Below are 19,911 nucleotides of genomic sequence, written 5' to 3' on the forward strand. Positions count from 1 at the left end.
TACAATACATTTACATTTCTCATTGGGAACTTGTACCTGTACATGATGTATCTTGGTTCTTATTTTTGCCCCATTCCCTGCCCTCCCTTCACCCCCCCCCTTTCCTATTTACAAAGACTTTGTTTCAATTTTTTCCATTTCTCATAATTTTTCCTTTCCCTTTTTTCCTTTCCCCTACCCCTCCCACTCCCCCTACTCCTTTGGACCTTTTCTTCCTATTTCACATTATCAATTATTCATTTTAATCATTGGTACATTTTAGGTACACAATATAATGACATTCACCATTGGAAATTTGCAGCTTTACATCATCCATCTTGGTTCTTATTTTTCCCCCTTCCCCTGCCCTCCCTTCAACCCCTCCATCCCTCCCTATTTACAAAGACTTTGTTTACATTTTTCCATTTTCTGATATTAATTCAATTCCCTTTTTCCCTTTCCCCTACCCCTCCTTCTTCCCCTTCCCCTTTGCCCCTTTTCTTTCCATTTCACACTATGAGAATGGATAGAATTCTGAATGTGGATGTAGGTCCAAACTGATGTGTAGAGGACAAGAACAAAACAGTGTAGAGGTGATGACAGTGACCAAATGATACCAGGGCACAGGTTGGGTCAGAGTTTCTTGTATCCAACCGTGTTTGCCCCGGGGTCCCTGGGATTGTCTGAGCCCATGCCTCTAGGACTTGGGGAGAGAAAATAAGTGCAGCTAAGAAGAGGAGAGGAAAACTCACACAAATGGGGCTGTGTCAGGCAGGCCCCCTTCCTAACTCTTTGCCATTAAACAGCATCCACTTGCTTCTTCCTTCCCTGTGCTTGGGAACAAGAGATGCCCTCACCAGTTCCCAGGTGCTCAGCAGTCCCACCTGCTCACTCTGTCTCTCCAGACTCCAGTATGTCTCTCTTTTGATGTTTCTTCCTTATTAGAAGTTAAACACATTGACATATTTCCAGTGTGTGTAACACACATACACACACACACACCCTCAAAAGAAAACACCTCCAGTTATTCATGTATGGTTCTCAATTCTCTTTAAGATCAAATTCATTGCTGTACTCCATGTCCTTCCTCTTTCTACTTCCTCTTACTGTTTACTCTTCGAAGCTTCTCTCCTTTGCCCCCCCCCCAATATTCTGTTTTTTTCCCCCACCAAAACACACCAACTGCCCTTACCAAGGTTAACAGTGACCTCTTGTCGTGGCTGTGTCTAGATGCCCCCCAAAGCCTCATGAGGTCATGGGTGGGGCTTTTTCAGAGGTGGCTGGATCTAGAGTGTGTGACTCTAGGATTGATTCATGGTGCAATGCTAGGCTCAAGGGCACTAGGATTAAAGGTCTGAGTGCTACCTGCCTGAAGTAGCCCAGATAAGATATAAGGGGTAGAAAGAGCAGTGGTCATCCCTTGCGTGCTTTGCTGCCTTCTGCCCTCCATGAACTGTTTCTCCTTTGCCATGCCTGTCTGCCATGCCACCCTGCATTGATGCCAGTCATTTATAGACTGAAACCTCTACAAACTGAAATAAACTTTTCTTACTTTAACTTTGGATGTCTGGTATTTTGTCTCAGAAATGAGAAAAGTAACTAAGACACCTCTCTTCAATTGAATTCAGTGGCCCCTTTTCATCTTTTATATTTTGTGACTACATAGTAAATTGGCAGAATTGACTTCTGCCTCATAGCTGAAATGATTTTCTCTTGACTCTTGAGGTGCTAAAGCCTCTAGATTTTCTTCTGTTCCTGTTCATTTCCAATCTCCTGCAAAGTTGTCTTCCAGCTGAAATCTAATGTTGATTATTCAAGATCTTTCCATTCTTGGTTCTCTTTTCATTCTAGAAAGTGGCCTTTTAACATATTTATTATTAATACTATTTTTCACTGATTAAGAATCTTGGTTAAAAGTAATAGGGATCAGGCCAGGGATTTAGCTCAGTGGTTCTGGTGCCTGCCTCGCAAGCACAAGGTCCAGAGTTCAATCCCTGGTACCCTCACCAAAAAAGGTAATAGGGATCAAATCGAACTTGAATCAATGGAAGGAGGTTTTCTTTCTCTCTCTGTCTTTCTCCCTCCCTCCTTCCCTTCCTTCCTTTCTCTCTCTCTCTCTCTTTCTCTCTTTCTTTCTCTCTTTCTTTCTAGAAATAAAAAGAGCCTTGCAGATCTTAAGATCTCCGATGTGGGCAGGTCTTAGAAATGGATCTAGCCAGGACTAGAGTTCTGTAGATAAACTACAGCATCTTTTCCTTCAGTTCTTATTTGTTTCTCTTCATGTCAGCATCATGCTTTCTGTCTTGCTACAGCCTAGCTTCCTGTGCATGGTGGAAAAATGTCTACTGAAATAACAGTCTAGTGTGCATCTTTTATGTTCAATAAGCAGCTGTCTGAAGCTAGACTGTCTTAGTCTCAAATCCACATTCCTTGATTCAGTTTGGGCAATGTTCACATTCCTTGTCCAGCTAACTGTGGACTGGGAGGGAGAAATCACATTGTATGCACAAGGCTGCTCTCTCTATTAACACATAGATGGTCCAGGCAGGAGCGTCCTTGTGGAAGACATGAAAAGTCTTCAAGTGCCAATTTTTATCTACAAGCAGATGATCACTTGATAGTTTCTCAGAATGCAGCTCCACTTGTTGACTCACAGGTCCCTTTAACTCAACATACCTAATGTGTAGTCCTTTTAGTCTAAAAACTCTATACAATTAGTCCCCTGCTATTCTTTAAACTTTTGATGGCCTCCTTTTAGGAGAATTCTGTTGTCCAACCTGGTCACTGCTCATCTGCTGCTGTCATTTGTTTAAGTTTAGCAGGGCTGGGTGGACGTGGTCTCTTTTCTTCACATAGTTGGGCACCCCCAGATCTGCTGACTCAGTGTGACTTCAGCCACTTCAACTCTTCCTGGATCCAGGTCCTGCTGCTTTCAGCCATGCCGTGCATCCCATGAAGGGCCTAATGACACACTGGGCAGGTACAGCTTTGACTTCACCTTACCTCACACTTCACAAGTCACAGCCTACTGTCTCTTTTTATTTTTGGCAAGTAAACATTGTTTTTTTTTGAGACACAATTCCCCTTTCTAGGAAATTAAGATATCCCCCTAACCCACAGAAGCAATTGTTAGAATAATTTTCCTTTTCCTTAACAACACATAAAAAACCCTCCTGTTATGGTTTATGTCTGGATGTTCCCTCAAAGTCTTAGGCTTGGAGATAGGGCTTTTGAAAGGTCATTGGATACTAGGTCACAGCTGACCTGCTGTTAGGAGGAGGGGTCTGGTGGGAAGAGGTGGCCACTGGGGTTGTGGCCTGGAAGAGTGTATGCCCCTTGGCACCACACTCCTCTCTGCTTCCTGTGAACCTTGTGATGAGCCGCTTTTCCTCCTCGAGGCCTCTGTGCTGCTCTGTCCTGCCTTGGAGCCAGCTGACTATGGACTGAAACGTGAGCCAAAATAAGCTGCTACTCCTTTAAATGTGAGTTTTGGGTACTTTATCCCAACAACAAGAAAAGTGAATAAGACCATCACACCAAAAAAATACAACACAGACCATGTTGCTAAGCAGCTTCACAAATGTATTGTGTTAAATGTCTCTGGACATTCCTTCAAAACTGTGGCACTGAATGAAGGATTGAATGATTTTATCACCAAACACATAAATGGAAAACTTTGCTGTGAATTGGATTAACAGAAACCTAAAGTCAAGTGGAGATTAAAGAAATTTCTTGCCTGCAGTCTGCAGATAGCATCTGAATTAGGCCCTACCTCAAATCCTTTTTGCTTCATTTAATAGCAAGAAACACCAAGGATTTTCTTGGTAAGTTGACCTGCCACAGTTGGAGCTCACAGGGAGGTGGGAGAAAGTGCCTCATCCCCAGCCAGGGAAGCTCTTTGTTACAGTGACCCTAGTATTGTGACCAAGTGTACAATAATTGCCTTTGCATATTCTGTGTTTGCCAGAGCTATTTCTCTGTCTCATTGGCACGAGACAAAGGAACAGAGCAGTGGGAAAAGGAAGCAGTCAGAAGTCACAGTGGTGGCAGAGGTGCAGGGAAGAGCTATGTCAAAGTGGCCCAGAGCGTTCTCACAGCAGCAGAAGCCTCATTTTGAGCAAACTCTCAGCCTCAGAAACACGCGTTTTCACCAGTGCTCCAGGCGGTTCCTCCCACACTTAAGCTTCAGTAGCGCTGTCCTGCAAGATCAAGACCTGTCCAGCAGTTCCCGGAGATTTCCATGAACTCTGACTTGCAGGGGAAAAATGTCAAAGGCTTCTGCTGCTTTCAAGATGTGACTTCCATGTCTCCTTTCTGGCTCCCCTGGGGCTAACGTTTGTTATTCTAAATGGCTACAGAAGCCAGACAGCTGTTCTCACACCTAGGATATCTTCTTATACCCAAGGAAGGCTGTTACAAGTTTAAAAAAGTGTGTTACGTGCAGCGCTGTTAGGTCCACCATGATGACTATTAATCAGGTTTGCAGCTAAGACAGTTAAAAGCTTCTTGACATGTGAATGATCTCACTTCACTTCATCACTTTCTTTAGGAAGGAGAGAGGTTATAAAAAATAGTCTCTGATTGCATGGCTTCCACCTTTAGGTTTGAGATTTTTTTAAGAGCAGAATTTTGGCAATACATTTAATTCCCCAAGTGATAGCCCCAGGCAGGAAAATTGTTGCATGATCAAGAGGTTATGTGGTTTTGTTTGGTACTTGTTACAGTTTTAAAATCCTTCTTAATTTTCTTTTATAATTAGCTCAGTTTTTCACAGAACAGAAACAAAGATGTCTGAATATGTTTTAAGAAAAGGGAAACATTTTACATAATGCATGTATCCACTTTCCTGTAGAGGATTTGGAAGGATCTGAAAGGCATTAGTCATAGCGGACACACACACACACACACACACACACACACACACACACGCATACACATACACTCTAATGGGAGAGTGCAAATGTACTTATCCAAAAGGATCTAAACCTCTACATAAAAACACAAAGTCCAACTGTGGAAGAAGTTTAATCAGTATCCTATGGGGAAGTCTAGTTAGAGTTTTATATAATATAGTTTCTGGAATTACCCTGCCTGAGTTAAGAGTCTTAGCTCTACAATTTGCTATCTCCAAACCTTTGGGAAGGTTTTTAAGACTGGTCAATTTCTTTGTCAGTAAAATGAGGATCATAATAAAACCAGAAAAGTTAATGTGAGGGTTAAATTTGTTAATGTGTAAAAAGCCATAAAACTAGTAACTAGTGTTTGTTAAGCATGCATTAAGTATGGTAATAACAGTAGTACCTTGGTTGGTGAACTTAATTTGTTCTATCAATTTGGAAAAGATGGCCACATTTGTGTTTGTGTGGGAAAGATGGCAGCAGTCATGTTTGTCACCTGGTGAAGAGTTTGCCAACAAAAACAAAATTTTGCCAAATGCTAAACAAAAGCATTTGACAAAAATTTGCTTCTGTTCACAAACTCTTCATCAGATGACAAACACAACTGCGGCCATCTTCCCCACACAAACACAAATGCTTCCCAAATCATAACACAAATCAAGTTTGTGAACTGAGGTACCACTGTATTTGCAACTATAAAATTATTTCTGTGACAAGACAGGTAACATGGATTTCTCTTCACCTTGTCAATGCAGTTTGAGATGTTCTCACCTGGTACGTCATGGAGCTTAGAAAAGGGGATTCCCTTGGGGGCCATTATGGCGGGAGTGTCTAGACAAAGCAAGAGCAGGGACCAGTAGTAGGCATTTAACCCTATGTCTCATGCTCTCTAGGTTTGCTTTTTCTCTTTCCCATTCTCAGAAATTCTCATTGCACTGTACAGGAAAAGGGAGCATTTTTGTTTAAGTGTGTGATTTTTTTTTAAAGTTTACTTTGTTACTTGCAACAGACTTCAGAGGTAGTCTTTCACTGACAGAAAATAGAACAGTATATCAAATTCAAGTGGTCCCTCTAACATTGTTCTTCACAGTTACATTCTATATGCAGTACTCACCAATGGAACTTTCTAGATGAATCCCATGTAGCATGGATTTTTATGTGCTTATAAAGTTGAAAGGAATAGTGCTAGCACACTAAATCATATTGTATTTCTTTTTTTTTTTTTTTGGTACTAGGGATTGAACTCAGGTCCTTGCACTTGGGAGGCAGGTAGCGGAACTACTGAGCTAAATCCCCAGCCCCCATATTATATTTCTTAAACAATAGAATGATCTGAAATGCAGGGCTATTCACTCATTTTCTAAAAGTACATTTTTATGAATAGTCAGAAAAGAAATATCTAGGATTAAAAGAAAAGCAGATGTGAATTATATATACATAGGACAAAAAGCTAACATACAAAAAAATGATGTTTGACATGATGTGTCTTCTGAAAACAACTTGTTTTACTACATTTCCAGGAAAGTAAGCTTATTTTAAAGAGTAACAGATTCATGACAACCTTTTAAATAAAAATTCTTTCCCAATGAAGAATATCTGTAATTAAATAGAAAAGGAAAATAGAAGTTAATAGTGTATCCAGAGCAAGAAACATCATACAATTTTATACCTCATATAGCTTCCTCCACATAATTTTCAAATTTGAGAATTCTGCCAAAGATGAGGCATGTTTTCCCCGAAGTCTTAACAAAATCATCCAAGGACAATAATTTATTTTACATTGTACTACTTCATTTAGTTTTGTGGTTCAAATAATGACAAATAAACTTTTCTGAATAGCAAATAAAATGTGAGCCAATCAAGAAATTCACAGCTTTCAAGTGTTTATAAAACACAGCTAATCTGAAAGAGAATGTACTAAAGATAACCACATTGTTATTGGCCCTTTCAGATTTGAAATATTTCTGGTATGAACTTTAGTATTAATGATTTTTGATGAGGGTAAAATCATTCGTCCTTCTTCCCAAAAGGAAGATTCTTAACACATATCAGAGCCTAGCTGATGCTTTCCTGGAGTAATGACTTCCATGAAGTAAAGGTAATGGGATTAGCTTAGGCCACATTTTAGGCTTCAGAAGGGTGTCTGTGGAGATATTCACAATGAATTAATAAAACCTAAAGTTTTGTCATCACAGAGAGACAATAAAATCCTCAGGACCCCATATTAAGTCAGAGAGTTTCACCATACAGTGACTCAGTTGGTTTCATGCTATTGCATGGTGAATAAGGGTCTCACAATAAAACTTCACCATGAGCTTCAATATATCATACAGTAAATCAATAACATTTTACAACAGAATTACATAGTAAGCTTCTCTGTGCTTTACTGTAAGTCAATGGAGTTTCACAGTAAGATTCCCCTTTCAGCATCAATGAATTGTATGGTAAATCAAGAATCTTTATGCATTTTTTTTCAGTACTTCAGATTGAATCCACATGATAGGCAAGTGCTCTACCACTGAGCTACACCCTCACCCCAAGAGTCTTTATTCATTTTAAAACTGAAGAGTTGTCATCACATTAGACAATAAAGCTATAAAATACCATTTCTGGTAAGAGTGAGGTCTTATTACCAACATTTGATTCAAATAAGTTTCTCAAGAATAAAGAGGGCCAGGGATTTAGCTCAGTGATGCTGCCACCTACCTTACAAGCACAAGGTCCTGAGTTCAATCCCTGATGCAAAAAAACCCCCCCTCAAAAACCCTGGAATAAAGGAAGTAGCTATATGACCTCTATAATGTCAAATATTGGAGTCAATTGGAAGAAAGGAGTAAAACCTACCAGAAGGGACAAGACAACTTGATTTTCAAGCAATTTAACTTAGAATCAAATGCTTAGACTTTTCAAACCATTAGAAGTGTCACTTTTTGAGCAGATACAGAACCAAACATTTTAGAAATGTGAAAGATGCCAATTGTTTCTTACTTTTCTTTTAAGGATAAAGAACTTAAGACCCAGAAAATTTTGACTTGCCTGGGGCTGTTAGTTATTGGCAGAGCTAAAACTATCAGGATCTTCTAATTTCTAGTTTAGTGCTTTTTAAAAAATGCTGTACAATTGTCAGCTTCCTATTATCCCATATTTGAATAGAATTTTTGTCCTGTCACTGGAACTTGTAAAATATTTTTACCCTTGAATCTGTCCTTTTCTTTGCATTTTGCTGTTTTAAAAGTCCCACTGGTTTTCTGCCTAGAGGAATTTTGAATGAAATTGCCTTTTAGGTTCTAAATTTGCTTTAAAACTCATTTTGAATCGGCTCATAAAACTAAGCTTGTCCTGCTTGAGTTTGGCCCATCCCCTGATTTAAATTGACATAGACATAAAAGGGAAATCATTTTATTTATTTATTTATTTATTTAACGTCCCAAATACCAGTCAGACTGTTATTGTCCTGTTTTATGTTCTTAGGACAGAAGCTGAGGAAAGTATCTCAACCCTGGGACCAGATCCACATATATTGAGGGCGAAAACAGGAGTGGAGGTAGATTTCAGATAAAAATGTATTTAAACCTACTCTAGAAAAAAACGCCAGCAGGGATTGATGACTCATCCTCCTTCATCCCTTTACCACTTCATTAGCTTTGATGGCCTGGCCCTGGTGCTCACTACAGTGGAGCTGCTGCAGGCTTCCGGTTTCTATGAGGAACCGGAAGCACCCCCCGCCCCACTTGGTGCTCTTACCGGAAACACGCAGGCCGACCTGGAGGAAGAGAGAAATGCGACATAAGCACGCTGTGTCCATTTTCGGCACTTTCATCTCTAATCTTCAATAATTTTTGAGATTTTTAAAATTTACTGTATATCTGGTCTCACACAGACAAAACAGACACAGCACCTGAACTCTGGAGCTCCTGAGATTGCTGCCTCGGCTCCATCGTGGTGCTGACGTGCACTGGGGACGTTTTCAGTGAGTTTTTAATGAAGATCACATGGCTCTTTGCGTGTGTCTCACACTTCATGTGTGGCTCTAAGTTGGAAGTAGAAAATCATCTGCATTTCTTTAAATGAGTGAAATTTAATCTTTACAATCAGCTTTAAAAGCTGTTGGGTAAATGAATGGGATTAGGATACATTTTTTCTTGCACTTTTCAGTCTTGGACACTGAAATATACTGATTCAGTGGAAGACAGGGCACTTAGAAACTGCAGGCCCAGCTTCCTGCTCGGGTTGGAGCAGAGTTCAAGCTGAAGACAATATTCATAGGTCATCGCATTCAGGGTGGCACTGGAACAAGGAAAACACTGAGCGGGACCAGCAGAGAAGCAAAACAAAACAAACTCAGACAGATCCTTTGCATCCCTCAAGCAGGGTCCTCAACCTTGGCCTCACCATCTGCTTACCTGGAGAGCTTGGAGAATGCCTGGTCAGGCTCCACACCCAGGGTCTGAGTATGTGGATTTTTAAAAAAGTGTCAAAAGGCAATTGTAATGTGCAGCCAAACCATTTTTAATCTTGGCCTTAAGCAATATTGACTGTCAGTTGTGTTTTGGATATAGACAATGGTTTCCAAACCTGCTGTGAATGAGAATTCTGTCAGAGACAGAATCCTAGGCCTTTTCTCAGCCTAAAGAAACAATTACTTGAGGGTGGCTCTCTGAAATCTGCAATTGAGACAATACCTCTTCAGTGATATTTTATGAAGTCAGTTTCTGAGAAATAGGGGATTATTATCTGTCTGCTCTGACAGTTACTACACTAGCTTCCTCTGGAGTTTGTCCACAAAGCTCCCTAGCACTTCAGTGGAAAGTACTGTTCATAGCGTGTGAGCAGAGAAGTAGAAGGTAGGCCAGAAAACACCAAGTGGGAAGAAGAAAAGGAAGAAAGATAGAAAAGGATGAGAAAAGGGGTAAATTTAACACTATTTACTAAAAGCTCTGTCTTCTGATGTATGTAGAAATCAGTCAGCAGACCCTCTGATGCTTCAGAAAGGGGAGTCTTTGGACCCTGGAGCTGCCTCTCACCATCATGTAGGCACAGCTGATCTGGGATTTCAGCTCTGGTGCAATGTATATGATATTCCCTGCTTTGTGGGGTTATTGTGTTTGTTTGTTTGTTTGTTTGGTACCGGGGATTGAACTCGGGTCCTTGTGCTTGTGAGGCAGGCAGTGGAACCACTGAGCTAAATCCCCGGCCCTTGTGGGGTTATTGTGAAATAACACACATATGGGGCCTTGCATAGTCTATGTGGGGAGGGGCCTCTGAGAGAGGCTGCCATTATTTTTATATTATTGTATACATAATATTTTCCTGACCAATAATACACGTAGAAAGGTTGATGAAGAGAGGAGGATAATTAAGAAGAAGCATATCAAGCCTGGAACAATCATAAAGCTTAATTTCCATCTATTAAGCAAAACAAAAATTTCAAGGTTGTTTTTTATTTTAGTCTCATTATGGTGCTTTTAAAATGTAGACAGTCTCAAAACAAAATTTTATTTTGAAATGTTTTCTTTGGAAATCATTAATGTCTCCTAGATAATTACCTCCAAATCCTTGCAATTATCACCAGTATTATAATCATCATCTACTGAATTATTATTTTTCCATTTTAGATATGTAAAATAGCCCAGAAGTTTGCTTGGGCTATATTATGTTGTAGTTTTCCTTTCTCTCTTCTAAAATCCTGTTTCTCAAATCACAAAAAAACCATAGTAAGTGAAACTTGACTCTGAAATTTATTAAATAGCTTATCTGTTTGACATGATACATCAATTTTAATATACTCAGGCTGAGTAGTCCACAAGAACAGCAGTCTGGCTGTATTTCTTTTGCTTCATTGGTAAAGTCTATGATTACAAATAGAAAAAAAATTTGAAATGTCACCTGATTTGGTGATGTAAAGTCAACCTATCTGCTATCCTCACAGGGTAGTTTAAAGAAAGAGAACAAGGAAGCTATATTACTGTGAGTGTAGCAGATTTTTCTCTCCTAGTGTGCTCTCCAACATACATACTCTTAAGGCACCAACATGAGTAATAAAACATTATTCCTTTATAACTATATATGATTAGTGATCCTTTTTTTCTTATTCTTAAGTTCTTTTATTGGTACATTTTAGGTATACAGTATGTTTACATTTGTCATTGAGTGCATCTTGGTTCTTATTTTCTTCCCCATTACCTGTGCGCCCTTCAACCCCTCCGCCCTTCCCTATTTACATAGACTTCATTTCCATTTATTTTCTTTTTTCATAATTTTTCCTTTTCCTTCTTTTCTTTCCCCTTCCCCTCCCATCACCCCTACCCCTTTGGACTTTTCTTCTTATTTCAAATTATCAATTATTTATTTTAATCATTTTAATCCTTATTTACACTTTCAGTTTCTCATACTAGAGAAACTATTCGGTATTTACACGTGTGTCCTATTTATTTCACAGAAGGGTATGGCCTCAATATGCATCCATTTAGCTATAAATGACTCTAGTTTCTCGTTCTTTATGGCTGAGTAGTACTCCATTTTATAGAAAACTGCATCTTCTTTATCCAGTTTCCAGTTGATGGGCACTTGGGCTGTTTCCAAGCTTTAGATATTACAAACTGTGGCGCTATAAATATGGGTGCACATATATCACTATGGTATGATTCTTTTAATTCTTTGGGGAAGATACACAGCAGAGGAATAGCTGGGTCAAATGGGGCCTCCAGCCCTAGTTGTTTGAGGTATCTCCATACTGATTTCCACACTGGTTGCACCAGTCTGCACTCCCACCAACAATGAAGAAGGGTTCCTTCTCCCCACACCCCCACCAGCATTTGTTAATGGTTGATTTCTTGATAGCAGACATTCTTTCTGGAGTGGGGTGGAATCTCAGTGTTGTTTTCATCTGCATCTCTCCAATGACCAGTGATGTTGAACATCTTTTCATATATATATTTGCTGCTTTTACTTCTTGTTCTGAAAAATGTCTGTTCATTGCAGATGCCCATTTTTGAATTGGGTCTTTGAATTTGGAGGGTCTGATTTTTTTCAGTTCTTTATATATTCTAGATAGAAGTCCTTTGTCTGAGGTACAGCTACTAAAATTTTTTCCCCACATTGTAGGTTGTCTGTTAGCTCTGTTGGTGGTTTCTTTTGCAGTGCAGAAGCTTTTTAATAAGATGAGATCCCAGTTGTTGATTCTTTGTGCTAGTTCCTGTGCTACTGAGGTTTTGTTCATAAAGTCTTTTCCTATGCCAATGTCTTCAAGAGTTCTACCTAACTTATCTTCCAGCAAGTTTAGTGTTTCTGTTTTAATATTTAGATCTTTAATCCACTTCAATCTTAGTTTAGTGCATGGTGGCAGTTTTAATCTTTGGCAGGTTGAAATCCAGTTTTTCCAACAACATTTATTAAATAGGCTATCTTTCCTCCAATGAGGGTGGTTGCCTCCTTTGTCAAAGATGAGGTGGCTGAGTATGTCTGGAGTTGTTTCTGCATCTTCTAATCTATTCCACTGATCCTCAGGTCTGTTCTTTTGCTAGTACCATGCTATTTTTATCACAGTAGCTTTGTAGTATCAAGTTGGGGATTGTGATACCCCCTGCCATGTCTCTTTTGCCTAGAATTTCTTTTTCTAGTCTAGGTCTCTTCTGGTTCCAAATGAATTTTTGGGTTGTTTTGTCTAGTTCTGTAAAGTATATTGTTGGAATTTCAATTGAGATTACATTAAATCTATATAGTAGTTTTGGAAGTATGGCCATTTTCACTATATTGGTTTTTCCTACCCAGGAACAAGGGATGTCTTTCCATTTTCTTATATCCTCTTCGATCTCTTTTTTCAGAGTGCTGTAGTTTTCAGTGTAGAGGTCTTTTGCTTCCTTTGTTAGATTGATTCCTAGATATTTCATTTTTTGGATGCAATTGTAAAAGGAATTGTTTCCCTAATTTCTCTCTCAGTGAGTCTGTTATTTGTGTACAAGAAGGCTATTGTTTTTTGAGTGTTGACCTTGTATCCAGCTACTCTACTGAATCTGTAAATTAAGTCTAGAAGTCTTTTGGTGGAGTTTTGTGAGTCTTCTATGTAAAGTATCATATTGTCAGCAAATAATGACAGTTTCACTTCTTCCTTTCCTATCTTTATTCCTTTTATTTCTTTCTCTTTTCTAATTGCTGTGGCTAATGTTTCCAGAACTATATTGAACAGGAGTGGTGATAGTGGGCATCCTTGTCTTGTTCCTGATTTTAGTGTGAAAGTTTTCAGTTTTTGACCATTTAGTATGATGTTGGCTGTTGGTTTTTCATATATAGCCTTAATCAGGTTGAGATAAAGGCCTTCTATTCCAATTTTCTGTAGGGTTTTTAATCATGAATGGGTGTTGGATTTTGTCAAATGTCTTTTCTGCATCTGTTGAGATGATCATATGGTTTTTGTCATTAACTCTGTCAATATAGTGTATTACATTTATTGATTTATGAATGTTGAACCGTCCTTGCATCCCTGTAATAAATCCAACTTGGTCAGGGTGTATGATCTTCTTGATGACCCTCTGTATTCTGTTTGCCAGTATCTTGTTGAGGATTTTTGCCTCTATGTTCATTAGGGAGATTGGTCTGTAGTCCTCTTTTTGGGTTGTGTCTTTCCCTGGTTTTGGAATCAAAGTAACACTTGCTTCCAGGAATGAATTTGGAAGCCTTGCTTCCCTTTTAATTTCCTTGATCAGTTTAAAGAGTAATGGCAATAGTTCTTCTTTAAATGTCTTGTAGAATTTGGCAGTGAAGCCATCAGGACCTGGGCTTTTCTTTGTTGGTAAATTTTTTATTACATTTTCAATTTCACTCATTGTAATTGGGGTGTTTAGAATTTCTATATCATCTTTATTTAACTTAGGAAATTTGTATATATCTAGGAATCTGTCCATTTCTTCTGTGTTTTCCATTTTATTAGAGTGCAGGTTCTTGAAGTAGGTATTGATGATCCTCTGGATTTCTGTTGGATCTGTTGTGATTTCACCTTTTTCATTCTTAATTGCATGGATTTGTGTCTTTTCTTTCCTTTTTTGATAAGGTTGGCTAAGGGTTTATTGATTTTATTTATTCCTTCAACAAACCAACTCTTTGATTCATTGATTTTTTTGTATCGTTCTCTTAGTCTCCACTGCATTGATTTCTGCTCTGATCTTTATAATTTCCTCTCTTGTACAAGCTTTGGATTTGTTATGCTCTTCTTTTTCTAGGAGCTTGAGGGTCTGCATTAGGTTATTTATTTGAGTTTTCTCTGTTTTCCTAATATGGGCATTCACTGCTATGCATTTCCCACACAGAACTGCTTTCATTGTGTCCCATAGATTCCTGTATGTTGTACTGGCATTATCATTTACTTGTAGAAACTTCTAATTTCTTCTTTAATTTCCTCTGTGACCCACTGGTTTTGCAGGGAGGTGTTACTCAGTTTCCATGTGTTTGTGGGGGTTTTGTGGTTTCTTATGTTATTGATCTCCAATTTTATTGCACTATGGTCTGATTATATACAGGGAGTAACTCCAATTCTTTTCCATTTACTTAGACATGTCCTATGAGCTAGCATGTTGTCTATCCTGGAGAATGACCCATGTACAGCCAAAAAGAATGTGTATTCTGATTTTGCAGGGTGGAACACTCTGTAAACATCTCTTAAGTCCATTTGTTCAATAGCTTGGTTCAGTTCTATAATTTTGTTGTTAATTTTTTTGTCTAGATGATCTATTTGTCATAGTGTGGTATTGAGGTCCCTCACTACAATTGTGTTACTGCTTATTTGGTTTTTCATGTCCATTAATATTTGTTTTGTATAGTTGGGGGCATTTGTATTTGGTGCATATATACTTAGGATTGTCATCTCTTCCTCTTGGATTGTTCCCTTCACAAGGATGTAGTGACCATTTTTGTCTCTCTTAATTAGTTTTGGTTTGAAATCTACTTTGTCTGCAAGTAAGATTTCTACCCCTGTTTTTTTCTGGGTTCCTGTGGTGTGGAGAACTGTCTTCCATCCTTTTACTTGCAGTCTATGAATTTCTTTTTGAGTTAGGTTTGTTTATTGTATACAGCATATTGTTGGATTTTGCTTCTTAATCCATTCTGTCAGTCTATTTCTTTTGATTGGTGAATTGAGGCCATTAATATTCATGGTTACTATTGATAGATATTGATTCATCCTTGTCATGATGTTTTACTTTTGTTGACTCTTTTATTTATTTTTCCCCCTATCCCTTTAGTGTTTTACCTTGCCTGGTGGCTTCCCTCTGTTGGGCCTCATGGAGTTGTGACTTCATTGTTTTTTTCTAGGATATTGTTTAAAATTGTTTGTAGTGCTGGTTTGGTGTTCATGAAATTTCTCTGATGTTCTTTGTCTTGGAAGTATCTAATTTCCCCATCAATTTTGAAAGATAATTTTGCAAGATACAACAGTCTAGGTTGGAAGTTATTTCTTTTAGGGCTTGAAATACTTTATTCCGGGCTCTCCTTGACTTGAGGGTTTGTGTTGAGAAATCTGCCATGATTCTGATGGGCTTTCCTTTGTAGGTGATTTGTTTCTTTTCTCTAACTGCTAGTAGGATTTTGTTCTTCTGTTGGGTTTCTGGGATCTTGACTATTAAATGTCTAGGTGTAGATTTTCCTTATATCATGGCTAGTTAGAGTTCTATATGCCTCACTTATCTGTATGTCCAATTCTCTACCTCTCTCTGGGAAGTTTTCCACTATTACTTCTGTGAAGTTTTTTTTAATATCAATTGTACTTTCTCCTGTTTTCTCATGGACTCCTATCAGTCTTATGTTATTCTTCCTTGCATCGTCTAGCAGCTGCTGGATTGATTTCTCGTGGCCCCTTACTATCTTTAAGAAATCTCTGTTTTCATGGTCTTTCACTGTAATCCTGTCTTCTATATCTGATATTCTATCTTCAGACTCCCTTAGTCTGCTCTGGATACTTTCAGTGGAGCTTTTAATCTTCTGAATATCTGTTTGAATCTGTTTCATGGATTCTATTTATTTCTTATGTTGGGCGATCATGGTTTCCATTTCTTTCTTATGCTGGGCATTCATGGCTTCCAACATTTTTCTGAGCTCATCTATTTTTTATCTGTTTCTGTTCTAGAGCCTCTAATCATGTCTTACACTCTGCTCACCATCTCTGCAGTTATCTGGGAGATTATTTCTGCTTTGAATTTTTCTAGAGGCTTATTTATCTGTTTTGTTACTTCCTGTGGTATCAGTTCAGGGTGTCCTGGTGGTTGATTATCAGACTTTTCCACCTTGTTTCCTCCAGAGTTTACCCTTGGTGGTGTGGAAGTCTGAGTTTGTGACTTGCTTAAATGTCTTCTCATTTTTGTTTTTGGTACTGTCCTTGGTTTAATTCCTGAGTTGATACTTTGAAATTGGTTATTGTAAGTATCTTTGTTGCTTGTAATTAGAACCCTTATGGAATGGTTGCTTCTTACAGGTGTCTTCCAGATATAGCTGGTCTTTAGGTTTTGAGTCTCTAATGACTCTGAGACTATCTCGTTTTCATTATACCAGGAAGGACCACTGACTAGATCAATAACTACACCTTAGCCAATCAGCAACACCATAGCATCAAGTACATCTTAGAAAATGGCAAAAATGTGGTAGTTATTAGTCTATCACCTTTAACTGTGAATTAAATCAAAATTGAGGACCAACCCATCATATGTTTATAGTGAATAAACTCTTCAATATAGCAATTTTACCCTTCAGGATGGGGAGTTAGAAGGAGTTGGGGAGGGAGGGATAGATAGGTAGAAGGACAGGGGAAGGTTAGCAGTGAGGCCAGAGGACAAGGGTGAGAGAAGGAAAAAGAGAAGAAAAGAAAAAGAAGAAATCTGAATTAGGGCCAGAACAGGAACAAAAAGGGAGATGAAGAACATTGTGGGACAGCAAGAGACTGATTGTGAGAGAGAGGGAATGGAAAGAGAAAAGAAAGAAGAAAAAAAAGAAGAGAAAAACAAATTTGCAAAGAGTAGGAAAAAAAATAAGAGAAAAAAGCAAACCAATAATACTAATTTTGGAAATAAAAAATAAAAGTGAAAATGAAGTGCCTCCTTCAGAGTATGTCTCTGCTGTCACAATAGACAAAGTGGGCAGCAGTGTGCAGATATAAGTCAATGAGTCTCAGCAAGCCAGTCACAGACCTATGCGATTCAGGCAATTTCTGGCTGCAGGTCCCAAGTTGAGCTCCCTGTCCTCCTGTAGGGTTGAACTCTGCAAGGCTCTACTGCAGGTTCCAGCTGCCCTTCCCCTGAAGATAGTCCAGGTTCTGACGGGGGGTGATGATCCCTCCAACTTACCCAGTGTGGTGGTCTGGTGGTCTGGTGTCCCCAGTGTCTTTGTAGTATGAAGCCAAGTGGCGGTACAGGCAAGAGGCCAGAGGATCTGGGGGGCGAATGGGGGGAGTGGGGGTCCTGCAGGCACCCACACGGCCAAATGGATCACTGCCTTGGCCACGAGCTGGATGGGGCAGGTGTCCTGTGACCCAGGACCTCTCTCAGGCATCCACCGATGTGCCAGGCACGAACTGGATGGGGCAGGTTCCCTGGGACCTTGTGACCTATTTTAAAGCATCACTGGTAACTACCACAGGCCTGAAAAACACGTAAGAATTAAGAGAGAGATCACCAAGGCCCCCACTTGGTAATAGGGCATCACATGACACTTACAGACATGCAAGTGAGTAACTGTAATTGCAGTGGGAAGGAGGAAAAGAAGGAATTGGAACTTCGCCTGTGGTGTGAGAGCATAAAGCTTTCAAGCTTCAAGCACAGCTACAGAGCAGACACAGGCGATTAATTGGTTTTTAAGATAAGGAGAGAAAGTAAGACTTCAGGTAGACCTCTGTAAGGAAGGGAATTTATAATGTGTAAGTAACACAGTAATGCTGGTGAAGAATGGCTTATTGTGAGTAATTTGTGTTTAATTAGAATACTTAGCTTCACGGGTCGTTCTTCTCTAATGACTCTCACTCTGAGACCACCAGGACGGGCTGGGCAGGAGCAATTATACCTTAGGAGCACCAGGAACCTTTCTCCAGGTCTGAACAGCAGTTGCTGGGTGAGAGCTTGATATGCCTCGCATTGTTTATGCAGAAGAGGCATCCAGGATGGGACTTCACAATTAATGAAAGGACACATGCTTCCAGGCTGTGAGCTTTGTGTCTTCTCAGTGAATGTGTTCTCTAGAGATTTCTCCAGCCCAAATAATGAACAATACAGGAGTTTCTTTACCAGTGGAGGTCTCCCAGGGCAGCGTACACCTGGTGGTTCCTCCTGATAGGTGAGGTAACTTAGGTAATCTCTGCCCAAGTTCTGACCTGCGTTTCCTATTTTGGACCTTGGATGCCAAAGTAAGTATATCATGAGTTTCCAGTGTTCATCAGTGACATTTTATGTGCATATCTTTTTCTCACTTCTTATTTTTTCCACTAATAACATGGATATTAATTTTTCTTACAAAAAGGTTAATTTTTCTAAAGTGTAGTCCAGATACTGTCGCCTCTTATACAAAAAATATTAGTGGCTCACAGCTACCTATAGAACAACATTTATATTTGTTAATTTCACTTCCTTTCAATACACTATAACCCAAGACAACTGAACAATTTATATTCTTTTTTTTTCACTTAGCATTTCTCACTGTTTTCTGTGTCTTTTTTCCTTGGTATCTATTTTACATGAACTACCATTTTTACCATATCTCTACCAGTTTGGACGCTCTGTTGTCTATTCTCCAAAAGGTAGGTATAACTTTTTCTTCTCCACCTTACTTTTTATTCCCTTCAAGCCAGACACTAAACTGAAAACATACTTTTTTCACTGAAACTGATTTAGCTTGAACATCTGGAAATTTAATGGCCATCACAAACTTAAACAGGATCTTGAGTCCTAAGCCAGACCCAAAGTAGGAAACATTTTCTCATGTCAGATATAGACAATTCCATATCATTGTTACAATGCCTTCTCCAAAGGTTTAGGAGTTCAACCATTCTCATAAGCAGAAAAGCCTGAATCCTTGTTTCTTATTCAAAGACTTGGAGGAGCGACAGATGGAGAGAGTGTTTGATATTTCTCTGTAGATATTTCACGTGGTGCTCTAATTTTTTAAATGTAATGTCTTAATATATTTGACTTGTTTAGTTTCTAGTAAAAGTTTCGATGCTTTGGAGTGTGCCTTGGATTTGGCCCGAGGTATTCTGCTTAAATTATTATTTATTCTCCTCATTTCCACAGAAAATAAATCAAAGGAAAATTAGAACCCATCTTCTAAAGGCCATGTAGAACAAATAAGATAAGGGTAATGGAAGCATCTTTATCTATCTAACTATATCCTAATTGCAGGATGTAAATATTTTAATAAAAAACTGAGTGAGGAAGCAGAGAAAGGGAGCTCTCATACAGGTCAGTGGGAATGTCAGTTATTACAGCCATATGGAAAACAGTGTACAAGTTCCTCAAAAAACTAGAAAAATAACTACTACATGATCTAGCTATCTCACTCCTGGGTGTATATCCAAGGAAATTAAATCAGTATGTTGAAGAGACAGCTTAACCCCCATGTTCATTGCAGCACCATTCACAATATTAAGAAATGGAAACAACCCAAGTGTCTATTAGCTAAAGAATGGATAAAAATGTACATATCCGCAATGAAACATTAATAAACATGAAATTCATTACCTGCAGCCTCATGGATGGAACTGGAAGACATTATGTTAAGTGAAATGTCAGGCACAGTAAACAAAGACCAAGTATTCCGGTCTATATGTGGAAACTAAAGTTGCTAACAAAGAAACCGAGACTAGAGTAGCACTAACCAGAGCCAGGAAGGGGATAGGCCTGGGAGGGATGGAGATAAGGTTGTCAGAGGTTTCAGGGGGTGCTGTTGGATAGGAGGAATATATTTCAAAGTTCTCCAGTTCATAGACTAACTGTGGTTGACAACACAATTAATTTAGCATCTCAAAATAGCTAGTAGAAAGGATTTTGGATATTTCCAACACAAAAAA

Source organism: Heterocephalus glaber, unplaced genomic scaffold, assembly GCF_053883595.1.
Source record: "Heterocephalus glaber isolate CG9 unplaced genomic scaffold, H.glaber_assembly_v1.0 deba00000594, whole genome shotgun sequence".
Lineage (NCBI taxonomy): Eukaryota > Metazoa > Chordata > Mammalia > Rodentia > Bathyergidae > Heterocephalus > Heterocephalus glaber.